Source organism: Lipotes vexillifer, unplaced genomic scaffold, assembly GCF_000442215.2.
Source record: "Lipotes vexillifer unplaced genomic scaffold, Lipotes_vexillifer_v1.1 scaffold971, whole genome shotgun sequence".
Taxonomy (NCBI): domain Eukaryota; kingdom Metazoa; phylum Chordata; class Mammalia; order Artiodactyla; family Lipotidae; genus Lipotes; species Lipotes vexillifer.
The window spans coordinates 762,604-776,597 of NW_006793884.1; positions in this window are offsets into that span (position 1 = coordinate 762,604).

The window sequence follows — 13,994 nt, forward strand, 5'->3', positions numbered from 1 at the left end:
GACAGGGTAAGTTGGAAAGACTTCTTTTGAAGCTGTCTTCTAGATGCAGGAACTGAATCACACCTCTCTGTTCATTAAACAAGTTGTAGTAACTTCCTAAGAGACCAGAAAATTAATACAGAATGGAGGAAACTACCTCCCAGTGGAAAGACATTTAATTAGTAGAAGTTTAAAAGTTACTAGCTTTAGTTTTTTAATTTAGAGCTTTTCTGAACCGCCATTATACCATCTTAACAAGAATGTACAGAAAATCAATAAACTGTAAAGTTCAGTGTAGTGTAATATGACTAAACTTGAAAATATTGTGCAATATGGCATTATCGTGAGCTAATCGTACCAGATTTTTTTCTTGTTACTACAGTCCCTCTTAATGCATTGTAGTCCTCAGATAATGTACCTTTTATTTTAAAGTTAAGTCATTTCTGTACAGTGGGGAGCGAACCCTTGAGGAAACTTGATCTCAAGTCCTTTTTTTTTTAAAGCAAAATGAATGTCAGGTAAAGTTTCTAGATAACCCCTGAAAATTCAGAACTCATCCAGAGTAAATTCTCAGTGTCTAAAATCAAGAATTAGTGAAAGCATAAAACAATAAATAGAATAGGGTTCTTTTCAGATTAACGAAGAGTTTACACAATGCTAGTGCAATTCTGAAGTATAGCAATGTGTATATTTCCCATTTCTTTGGGGAAAAAAGAGGTCTGCTCTTAAATTTGGGGGGAAGGGTTCTTTTTATTCTGTGAATTTGGGAGTTGTCGAATTTAACTGGCTTCTAAAATCAGCCTGTTCTCCATTTAATTCATGGATGACTCTTGGAATAACTGGACATTCAAATATTCTCATTCCAAACCATTTCCTTCTTGCTTCCCGTATTATCAACACAATCCCCTTCCAAAATATTAAGAAAGTTTTGAACTACTCTATTTAAAATGCTCAACTTTTTTTTGCAAATTAGCCAAGCTGCTAGTAGTCCAGTGTATCTCGTTTGTGCCGGGCTACTCCACGTTATGTCCCTGGATATGAGGTGGGGCACAGAAGCCAGGGTTCCCTAGACTCACCTACTAGGATGAGTCAGGAACTAAATTAGCTGTTCCTCATTTTGGAACTGGCAGCAGAGAAGCCAGGAGGGTAAAATACATAATGCATGGTGGACAGTTGCCTCAGGACATGGTCATCATTGGTGTCTTTTAAGTCAGGCAAGCAGAAACATATGGAAGCTGAGTTATAGCAGAGAAAACCAGAAGAGTAAGTGTGCATAATACAAAGTGTGCACTTATTTCGAATCATGATCATTGCTGGAAGCATTCAGGTGTCTGGCTCATGTGTTTAAGGGCTGGGGTAGTTTTCCAGGGCCTGAAAAGTAGACTGGAAAGAACAAAATTGCCAAGGCATAGGAGACAGGAGTTCTTAGGCAGGCTCTCAGACCGATACTCTGTAACAAGGACAAGGACAGATCCTCATTCTAACTCAAGTGGTTCAAATTCAAGAATTCTGCTCCCGAAACCCCAACATCACAATTGAGTTTAGCTTTGGCTGGGAAGCAGTGAAGGACCTATATGGAAACTGAATCATGAGACATAGAAATAAATATAGGTATTAGTGGATTTAAAAACAAGAAAAAGAAGGGAAAAGTAGAAAGGAGAAGAGAAGGAAGAGGACAGATTTGGAGGAGAGAAACAGAAACAGAAGGAGAAATGTTTAATAACCCTTAATTCTGTGCAAGGAACTGTTGTTGGCATTTTACCTGTATTCACCCGTTGAATCCTTACAGCCCCATTCTAGTGGATTGAGTGGTGGCCCCCCAAAAGATATATCATGTCCTAATCCCCAGAACCTGTGAACGTTACCCTATTTGGAAAAACGGTCTTTGCAGATGTAATTAAGGATCCTGAGATGGGATCATCCTGGATTGTCCAGTGGTCCCTCAATCCAATGACAAGTGTCCTTTTCAGAGACATACAGAGGAGGCATTGTAACAATGGAAGCCGACTGGAGTGATGCAGCCACCAACCAAGGAATGCCAGTAACCCCCAGAAGCTGCAAGTGTCAAGGAACAGAATCTCCCTTAGAGTGTGGAGGAAGTGTCTCTTCTGACATCTGAATTTTGGACCTCTGGCTTTCAGAACTGTGAGAAATTAAATTTCTGTTGTTTGAAGTCACCACGTTTATGGTGATTTCTTATGGCAGCCATAGGAAACTAATACACCCATGAAGTAGGTGCCATCATTATTCACATTCTACAGATGAGTAAGCTAAGCCTCAGAAAGGTTGAGAGAGATCCCCAAGGGGTTGCCTCATTATTGGTGGCAGGGCAAGGATTGGAATCCAAACCACCTGGCTTCATAGCCCACACCTTCACCCCTACACATCATCATCAATTCAATTACTCAGTATATGATTATAATATATCAGGAGGCTGGAGCTGCTCTCCGGAAAGCCCAGAAAATAGTGCAGGCTGGAACTTGTGACTTATCAGTGACTTTAGCTGTGGTGTACTAGGGAGATAGGAGATGAGGAAATGCTGTAGGAGTGCACACGACCACTCCAATAATTAAACATCTGTTAGAAGCTCTTATATTATCCTATCTGGCTGACATACTCCACAAAGATGACGCCAGTAAGCATGATTTTAGGAATGTAATATAAAGCCAGAAAATGATTTTAAAAATATGAATCTATTAGAAAGTTTTCTAAATACCATAAAAATAATGTAGTTATAGAGATTTATCATTTCCTTTGTCAAAAGTACAGCATGTCTGAACATTACTGAATCAACTCAGGAAGGGATGAAAATAATCTATGTTATTTCATTTCCAAAATAGAAGTCAAGATTAGAAATAAGACGTTTCAGTAGAACTTGGGCTTGGGTTTATGAGGCATTGAGAACACAAACTTCAAACTGTGTATCCAGCATTCAGGAGTCATGAACTGAAGTACAGAGTGAAGTCATGAAATTCACATGTAACTTAGTTCTTATCAGGGGGTTACCCGGACCCTTGAGATTTTTATTCTTCCTCTAATTTCTTCTCCAACATGTCCTGGGCCACCTAACTTAACTCCTAATCTCTTGAAATTCTTACGTGCGAGCTGGGGAGTGACAGTGGTTCCTGGTAAATACTTAACAACCAGGCTTTCCACAAAAATGTCTGATTTATAGCATTTGTCAGTGTCCGTGGTGTAAGTACTCCCACCATGGACAGTTTCAAGCTACCAAAATGCCGTTACTGGATCTGGAGTAGGAAAGGGATACACAATCACACACCACTGTGTTGTATTTCCATTATCCAGATACAGTAGACATACATCATTTCAAGCACAGAGATAATATTAAGAGGTAGTAAAATCATTCAGAAATGATGGTTTCAATAGTTATGACTTCTGTTTTAAATATAATTTTTTTTTTTTTTTTTTTTTTTTTTTTTCCTTGCGTTATGCGGGCCTCTCACTGTTGTGGCCTCTCCCATTTGCGGAGCACAGGCTCCGGACGCGCAGGCTCAGCGGCCATGGCTCACGGGCCCAGCCGCTCCGCGGCATGTGGGATCTTCCCGAAACGGGGCACGAACCCGCGTCTCCTGCATCGGCAGGCGGACTCTCAAGCACTGCGCCACCAGGGAAGCCCTAAATATAATTTTTTTAACTTTGCTTATGTAATTTAAATTTTAATAGTGCCTGTGTTTAATAAGAAGCTCAAAAAATTCCTGAAAATTTAGCAATTGACTCTCATGCCCAATAAAAGGTGGCTCCAGAACCTATTACTAAACTCAGGTTTGGCTGCTCATCACTCAGGAATCAATACTGAGAGACAAGCGTTGGATAAAAGGAAAGATAGCTTTATTGACAAAACTGGCAATGCTGGGGGTAATAAGGTGGACTCATCAGGGGGCAAGAGCTTTTAAAGAGGAATTTCAGGGGTGCATGAAATTGGTCATGTAGTGGTGTGAAGCGTCATCTTGATTGTCTTAAGGACAGTTAATCTTCAGTTCCAGGGTTGGTTTGTTTCCACTTCCTTGAAGCCAGTTTTTGGAATTGTGCAAGAGAGAGCAGCTTATGTCATGGCTACAGTCTGGTCATCATGTAGTTACCTTCTTCCACCTGGTGGGGGTTTCAGTATCTATAAGACAGCTCACAGGATACGGCTCAGAATATTAATTATAGCCTTTGTGGAAGAACTAAATGTCCTTGACTTCGTTTAATGGCTAAACTATTATTATTTTGTCTTGCTTGACTGTCTTTCTTTGCTTCTGCATTTTCTCACTACTCTGATTAAAATTATTCTTTGGAACTTAGGGAAGGCCTAAAGTGTCTCTACAAACAAGAGGCAGGTGGAGGACATGGGGAGTTCTGTCCCAGGAAGACCCCATAGGGTCTTTCTCAAGTTACACACCCACTGGGGGTAGGATGTGTTTCCTGATCATCTCTGCCTTTTAATTTTTACTTCTGCCCGGTTACTTAAGATTTCGGATTCATTTACCGCCCCATGACTGCTGTCCTTTTGTAACCTCACTCATTGTCCATTCTGAACATAACTTTAATTCTTTCTTCTCTAAAATATGATTGATGCAGTGCTTTGTAATAGGTGTTTATGGATATTTTGGAATGATGGGGCTTTTTTATGTTAAAATACTTTACACAACTAAAAACTGAATATTAGACTATCTTTATTCTTAAAAGTTATGTGGTCACCTTGACCCTTGGAATTTTCCTGTACCTACCTCCACAGACTTTGACTTTCTTCCTCATTCACAGGCCACTTCCCTCTTTCTTCTTCTGTTTATTCCAACAATAGGAAAAAATCCTGTTAATTTGTTGTACAAAGTATATTTATTTGCACTCTTCACCCAGTCACCTTTGAAATCATGCCCCACAAGCCTCAGCATTTCATATCTAAAGTAGCTGATCAAGGTATTCTTTAACCTATAAATGGTTCTCAATCTGAGAGGAATTCTAGAACTATTTGGTAAATTATTATTGCCACATCAACCAGCAAGGATAAGGACAACTTCATTATCAGAAACTATGACTAGAAAGTCTGTTAGAAACCTTGATGGATGCAAGGTTTTAAGATATTCAGAGTTATCAGATGCCAGAGCAAATCAGAAGAAGGAAGGCATGGCAGGAGGAGGTTGAATTCATGTAAGCATTGGCATCCAGGAGTCCACGGGGTGACCTCAAAATGTAGACAAGTTTCTCACTTAGGAAAGCACTTATAATATGCCTTCTGTTAAAACAGAAATCATCGCAAAACAAAGGCAACCCAAGCTGTCAGATAACCAAAAACAAGACCCTAGAAAAGGAGAAATCTGTAGCTTTTGAAAACAGAAATATAATTTGTCTCTACCCATTCTTTACACAATTCTAGAAGCCAAGGCAATGTTATTGTTATCTTCATTTTACTTGTACTGCTCAATACACATTGTTATTTAATAATACTGGCCTTTAATTTATAGATAGAGCACTTAAATCATACATACAGACCAGCTGTGGACAGTGCAAAGCTGCTGTCTCATCCAGCTTTGGTGATACATTGAAGTGTCAATGATGTGAATGGCAACCCCAGGCGTGCTGCCATTCATCATATTAAAACATTATAAAACCAAAGATTAGCAACATATGTCATTTCTATTGCCTTTACTATTATGTATAACTGTGTCTCTGTGGCATAAATGATAACAATACCTGTGATGTCAGAGAGCATAAGAAACTTAGAACAATTCTATACTATATTAAAGTAGGCCATCACTTATATTTCAACCCAAATTCCTGTTTTCCATATTATAATTTCAACCATGCTTATCTTATGTCATTGAGATAGCACGAATTTTATATAAAAATAAATTAGTAGTCCTTAAGATGGGTGTGTACGTTTCTGTAATCACGAAGACTATTACAGAATATGAGCATACTTCCTGACTTCTGTGAAAATAATCCTGTCTTATTGTATTTCATATAATAGAAGAGCACACTATATTAGACATGGCATAATAGGCATATTTGTTTGAAATCCATTTCGGGTAATATTCCTATTTTACCAAGCTTGGATCGATATCAAAATCGCTACAGTGTAGTCAAACATCATCAAAATAAAAATTTATTTCTAATGCGTACACAGGGGAGACTCTATTAAGTCTTTTCTTATATGTTTATATAAAGCAGGTGTTTAATGCACATTCTTTTTAACACCTCTCCACCTCTCTTTGGCTCTTTATGCCAAGAGGAGCATATTGTGGACTTACAAACTATGTGTCCTAGGAGTAAAAATATACTTGTGCCTGTGTGGATCTAATTTTCTCTACTTGTAGTTGAATGTGGTATGAGAGAGTCTTGAGGAAGTTTAATATTATCTAAAACGTACTCTTGGTAATTGTTCTTTTATAATGTGCCCATTATTTGAATTTGTTCTTATAAAGCAGGGTTTTCATTTTTGACCCTAGGTTGTGAGCTTTTGAGGGCAGGAGTACATCCTATTTCCCTTTGTATCCAAGCAAATCTAGACATTTAATAGATATTCATTAATGTTTGTTGAATGAGCAGGATTGCAGTGAGTCTGAACTTGAGCCTCAATGCTAAAGCTATTTAGCAGGAAACTGAAAAATCTGATAGGCGTACAAGGTCAAAGTCAAAGAACTTTGGAGGAAGGAAAGAAAAGAGGGAGGGAGAGAAGGACGGAGGAAAGAGAAGAGAGATAAAGAAAATAAATATGTTTATTTTCTTCCTATTAAATGACAGTTTGGAAGAAAATCGAAATGTAAAGAATTTTTTATATCTCACAGTGAGAACACATACAAGTTTATACATATAATAATGTAGGAAAAGAGAATCTTCAGCTTGTTCTCTGCTTACTGACCACAGGTTTGTAAATACGTTAATTAAACAGAATTTTCATCGCATCATATGACATATGTCACCTCTTTAGAAGTCTGATACTGTTGATTTTCCCTCTGACACAATGCCTACAGTTTAGATCACTAAAATAAAATTCATTGGCACTTAAAGAATCAAGTCTAAATAAATTATCATGCATTCTCAAAAACATGGATAATTAAAGCATAGGATTTTAAAATTCCCAAATATATTGCACACCTTAAAGGCACAAAACACGTTTGCTTACATTTAATCGCATAGTGCTGATTTTTTTTAATTGCAATTATTATTGATTTTGAGGTAGATTCAGTAATAAATGATAGACTGTCAGTCTCTTGAGACTTCAATTAAATATCACTTTTCATCCATATTGTTTAATTCATTCAATAAACGTGTATTGAAGTGCAAGTTCCAGGCAATGAGCTCAGCATAAGAGTTACAGAGATGTATGATGCGGTTCCTGCCTTGGATGACCCTGCAGTCTAATGAGGAAAACAAAGAAGCAAAAGACAGAGCTCACAGCCTGAAGGAGTCAGGGAACGTTTCTTGGGAAGAGATGATGTTGGAATGACCACGTGTGTGTGTGGAGGGGAGCAGTAGTGGTTAAAGCCCAGTGGATAAGCTATCACGAAGGATTTTGCACATTATGCTTTGATGTTATAACCATTGGTCATGTTTCAGGAGGGAATTACTTCTTCACATTCGCTCTTTAAAAAGAGGACCATGGTGCTATTATAGAGTATGGATTTGAGGTGAGCAAAAACAGAGTCAGGTTAGGAAACCATTGTATCATCTGAGTGAAAATCATGGGGCTCTGAATCAAATCAGTAACAGCAGGCACAGAAAGAAGAGGAGGTATATGGCAGCCATGGAGGTGCCACTTGTGTTTGCCTTTAAGAGAGAACTTGATTGCACATCAGCTGTAAGATGTGCAATTAGCCGACTTCCTCTAGTTGCAGTTTCTCTGAGATCTGCTGCAGGATTCGAATGGAGACCATCCTGAGTAGCCCCAGCCAGTGACCAGCATGGCTACAGCACTAGGATTTGGCCATTTCTGCCCATCATGAGACTCTTCTAATGGTCAGCCCCTAGCGCTGAGTTCCCTGCTGGGTTGACTTTAATTTTGTAAGATCTGCCATGTTGTCTGAAACTTCCTGCCCAATCCTGTTTCCCCTGCCCTTTCCTTTCGTGATGTCCGATCTGCAGCACAGTCCAATGGCTCTTCCCGTCCAGTTCTGCTTCCTTCCCTCTTTATCTTTCCCAGGTGTTGCCCCTGAATAAACTGCTTACACTCAGGTCTCCAGCTCAGCATCTACTTCTAGAAAAATGCAATTGCCACGGGGTATTTGAGAAATAACTGGAAGATAGAATTGACAGGAACTTTCATTGATTGGTCATAAAATAAGTCAGAAGGATGATTCAAAGACAAACTCAGGATCTTTGCTTGGATGGCACTTCAGTTCACTGAAACATGGTTACAGGAAGATAAGCAGGTCTGGATGTGGTAGGGTTTAGAGATGGTGAAATTGAGATTCCTTTGGGACATGCAATAGTTTGGCCACATAAGTAATTATATAAGTTTAGAGCTCAGAAATAAGCTCCTAAGTCTGTCTGTCTGCATTAAGGATGCATATCTTGTAGTCATAGGATTTTGTTTGCCAACACTGATCGATTAATGAAGATACAATTCTAGAATGCAGTAGTTGTACAATTCTACCATTAATTTGAGTAGTTGTGATGAAAATTTGTAATTATATTGTATCACACATACATACACACAGAGAAATATATGACTTCTACAAAAGAGAGAATTATGTAGTAGTTAGCACACAGGATTTTCTACCCATTGATTGTACTGAATTAGGGTAAATATTTTCATGACTCTTTTTAATTGTAAAATAGGATCAAAATAGTACTAACTTCATAGGGTTCCTAAGAAGATTGAATGAGAAAACAGATGATAAGCCCTTAAAATAGCTTGTCTAAGCTCCCATAGTGCTAGCATGGTAATTTATATAGTACACATGTAATATACACTTGTTAAGACAGTTAATGAGGTATGAGTGAAAAGAAAAATAAGTATTTCTGAATTCTGTGGACACAATACCCTAAATAACAAGAACTGACTTGTTAAAGTCAAAGTCTTATCTGGTTCATTTCCAAGCCAGTCTCTGCCGTATCCTCTTCTGGTTTTCTAGAATTCATAGCAAGAAATGGTTCAAGGTGCTAAATCTCCCCACCTCTGCCTAAAAACGTTATTGTCAGAGAACCCATCTGCGCCCTCCCAAACAAACCCCTTAGAAATGTTAAGGTCATGCACTCCATCAGTAATCTTAGGCTTCAAAGGAAGTAAAAAGTTATACTTTTCAAAAAGATTAGTGGTGACATTCTTATAGAAATAATGAGTGAGTCACTATCAGCTCAAACACCATTTTTACCTATAAGTTTTTATTTCTGTCACAGTTAATTAACTGAACTGTACCTATGAGTATTTTTGCAAAGCACCACCAATTATAAGGTCTTAATTTTCCTTCTAGGTCCTGTATTAGGGATCGTAATTTGAATGCCAAGAAGGCTTGTGCATTTGCCTCTTTGTCCCTCTCTTAAAAATCCAGTCTAATCACTGATGCTCTCAAGATTATGTCTGTGTTCTTAAATTGAGATATAATTGACATATAACATTATATTAGTTTTGGGTGTACAATATAATGATTCAATATATGTATATATTGTCAGTCCATCACCACACATAGTTATAATTTTTTCCTTCTAATAAGAACTTTTAAGATTTACTCTCTCAGCAACTTTCATTATGCAGTAGAGTATTATTAACTATAGTCACCATCCTGTACATTACATCCGCAGAACTTATCTTATAAGTGGAAGTTTGGACCTTTTGATCACCTACACCCAGCTCTGATAACCACCAATCTTTTCTTCATGTCCATGAGTTCATATTTTGTTTTTTGGATTACATATTTAAGTGAGACCACATGAGATTTGTCTTTATCTGTTTGACATTTCTCTTAGCATAGTACCGTCAAGTTTTGTCCATGTTGTAAATGCCAGGATTTTTTATGGCTGAATAATATTTCATTATAGATAGACAGATAGCACTTTCTTTATTCATCCATCAGTAGGCACTTAGGTTGCTTCCATATCTTGGCTATTGTAAATAATGCTAATATGCTATATAATGGGGGAAGAAGTATCTTTTTAAGTTATTGTTTTTGTTTCCTTTGGAAAAGTATCCAGAAGTAGAATTGCTGGATCATATGGTGCTTCTGTTTTAATTTTTTCAGGAACCTCCATATCGTTTTCCATAGTGGCTACACAAATTTATATTCCTACCAACAGTACACAAGGGCTCCCTTTTCTCCATATCCCCCTCAACACTTGTCATTAGTTGTCTTTTTGATAATAACCATTCTGACAGATATGATAGCCTATTGTGATTTTGATATGCATTTTCCTGAAGATTAGTGATGTTGAGCACTTTTTCATGTACCTGTTTGCCATCTGTATGTCTTTTTTGTAAATATGTGTATTCAGATCCTCTGCCCATTTTTTTTTTTTTTACATCTTTATTGGAGTATAATTGCTTTACAATGGTGTGTTAGTTTCTGCTTTATAACAAAGTGAATCAGTTATACATATACATATGTTCCCATTATCTCTTCCCTCTCCTCTGCCCATTTTTAAATTGGATTGTTGGCTTTTTTGCTTCTGAGTTGTATGAGTCCTTTATATATTTTGGATATTAATCCCTTATCAAATAGATGATTTGAAAATATCTTCCCCCATTCAGTAGGTTGCTTTTTCATTTTGTTGATGGTTTCCTTTGCTGTATAGAAGTTTTTTAGTTTGGTGTAGTCACATTTATTTACTTTTCCTTTTGTTGTCTTTGCTTTTGGTGTCAAGTCCTAAATATCATTGCTATTCTGATGTCAAGGTGGTCACTGCCTTGGTTTTCTCCAAGGATTTTTATGGTTTCAGGTCTTATATTCAAGTCTTTAATCCATACTGAATTAACTTTTGTTAATTAGTGTAAAATAGTGGTTCAGTTTTCCCAAAACAATGTGTTGAGGAGACTTGTCCTTTCCCCATGGTACATTCTTGGTTTCTTTGTCATAAATTAATTGACCATAAATGCTTGGGTTTATTTCTGGGCTCTCTATTCTGTTCCATTGATCTAAGTCTCTGTCTTCATGCCAATACCATATTGTTTTGATAACTATAGCTTGGTAATATAGTTTGAATTCAGGAAGCTTTATGCCTCCAGCTTTGTTCTTCTTTCTCAAAATTGCTTTAACTCTTTGGGGTCTTTTGTGGTTCCATACAAATATTAGGATTGCTTGTTCTGTTTCTGTGAAAAATATTGTTGGTATTTTGATGGGGATTGCATTGAATCTGCACATTGCTTTGGGTAGTTTGGACACTTTAACAATATTGTTTCTTCCAGTCCATGAGCATGAAATATGTTTTCATTTACTTGAGTCTTTAATCAATTTCTTTAATCAATGTCTTATAGTTTGAGTGTACAGATCTTTCACTTCTCTGGTTAAATTTATTCCTAGATATTTTATCATTTTGATGCAGTTGTAAATGGGATAGTTTTCTTAATTTCTCTTTCTAATAGTTTGTTATTAGTGTATAGTACTACAACCGATTTTTGTATATTTATCTTGTATCCTGAAACTTTACTGAATTATTAGTCTAACATTTTTAAAAATTTATTTATTTTGTTTATTTTTGGTCTGCATTGCTGTGCACGGGCTTTTTCTCTAGTTGCAGCAAGTGGGGCCTACTCTTCATTGTGAGGTGTGGGCTTCTCATTGCAGTGGCTTCTCTTGTTGTGGAGCACGGACTCTAGGCATTCAGGCTTCAGTAGTTGTGGCTCATGGGCTCTAGAGTGCAGGCTCAGTAGTTGTGGCACACAGGCTTAGTTGCTCCATGGCATATGGGATCTTCCCGGGCCAGGGCTCAAACCCATGTCCCCTGCATTGGCAGCCAGATTCTTAACCACTGTGCCACCAGGGAAGCCCTAGTCTAACATTTTCTGGTAGAGCCTTTAGATTTTATATACATAATAGCATGTCATCTGCCAATAAAGACAGTTTTACTTCTTCCTTCCCAATTTGGATGTCTTTTATTTCTTTTTCTTGCCTAATTGCTTTGGCTAGGACTTCCAATACTGAATAAAAGTGGCAAGAGTGGGCACCTTTAACCTGTTACTGAACTTAGAGGAAAAACTTTCAGCTTTCACTGTTGAATATGATGTTAGCTATGGACTTGTCATATATGGCCTTTACTATGTTGAGGCATGTTCCCTCTATACCCTCTATATCCTCTTTGTTGAGAGTTTTTTATTGTAAATGACTGTTGTAAGATCGTGTTTTCTAAACCCTTTGTTAGAACACATGACCTGATAACAGTATTCTGTTCCATTTAAAATGCCTATTGATAGTCTAGAAAAGGCAGTGAGTATGCTAACATATTGGAGTTTTGTGACATTCCAATTTTTAATAAATTAATAAAATAGGATATTTGAATTGAAGCCTATTCCTATTCTAGAGTAAATGGTTATCTAAAGTATGGGGTCGATTCACTATCAATGATCCTACAATATTAAATCATTTTATGTAAATGAACTTAGAGCCTGAGTGAAAAATATTCATGTTGTCAGAGCCCAGTGAATAATATATAAAGACACTAGTAGCAGAAAATAAGGGTTTTAATGTTGTTCATGTTGCATATTCTCTTCAAGGTAGCCCAAGTTTATTCATATTCCAGTGCTGGCTGATGATTTTTTTAGTGTATATATAATTTAGACTGTAACTTAGCATTAACCTCTGCATTGCTTTGTTTCAGACAGTAGGAGCATTACAAGTTCAAATGCCAAGTTATTATATATTCTGAATGAAATACTATATCTGTTTAGCAATTCAGTTTATAGGATATTAACTACGAGTATATTCTGTGTTAGAGTGTTTCCCGCTAGCATTCAGAGGCATTAAGTTCATTCTATATGTAATTTCAGATCAGTGCAGCTGCTTAATTAGCAACTAGTTGAACTAGTAGAATTGCAAAGCAATTCCATTTTGATAGTTTTAACAACTATAATAATATTTCCTACATGATTGGCTCATAGAAATGACAACTGATAGTATCTGGCTCAACTTTCCACCCAATGCAAAAATTCATTGGCAATTGGCCATTCAGCTTTCACCTAACCTCAGTGATGGGGACTTCACTATCTGATGAGGTCATAGATTTTATGGTTTGACAGCTCCATGTTCTGGACAGTCCTACAGCATTTAAATATTCACAGTTCGGCAAATTTCTTGGCCATTAACTCTTATGGCAGAGATAAAATAATTGATAGTATTAAAATGACAATAATTTATATTAACTTAATTCCCTTTACATGTAGAGTGAATTTTATAAGAGAGAACATAAGCTGTATAAACAAAGGTTACTGTTTGTCTCATTCAGAAGGAAAAGGCCCCGGTAATTGCCCCAAGTATTAAAACCAACAGGCACTGCCTTCTCTACCCTATTTCAATGTCCTGTGCTTAAATCTCAGTACTTGCAGCCTTTAGCTCCCTGCCTCACCCCAAAATCTGTATCCCCAGTTTGGTGACATAACCTCTTTTGGATTGTTCTTATTTCAGGATTTGAATTTACCATTCTCGACATTATAATGTATTCTGGTTTTAATCGACCCAGCTCCTGGTTCTGCATGAGGGACTTAGGCCTTTTTCTGACCACCCTTGTAGGTAGCCTATTAATGGCTTTACAAACAGAGAAAAAATTTCAAGAAATATCCAGCAAGCATATTGAAGGCAACAAAGGAAAAGGATAGAAAGGGTACATCAGCTGACTAGTACCATGGGTTATGCGTGGTGAGAGAGAGCCAATCTCACTGTTTTCATTTAAATTTGCCTCTTTTCTCTTTAAATGAGCCAATTTTAGATTGGAATTATGTAAAAGAAAGAAGTGGAAGGTGATATGTGTTTCTCATGGTAATTCGATGCCCTTAATCTTTCTTAGCTGGAACTTCAGTCTCAGAAATAAAGATCAAGCACACAGCACCTTCCAACAAGTCCCACTGAGGCATGGGTGGCCCTGGAGCA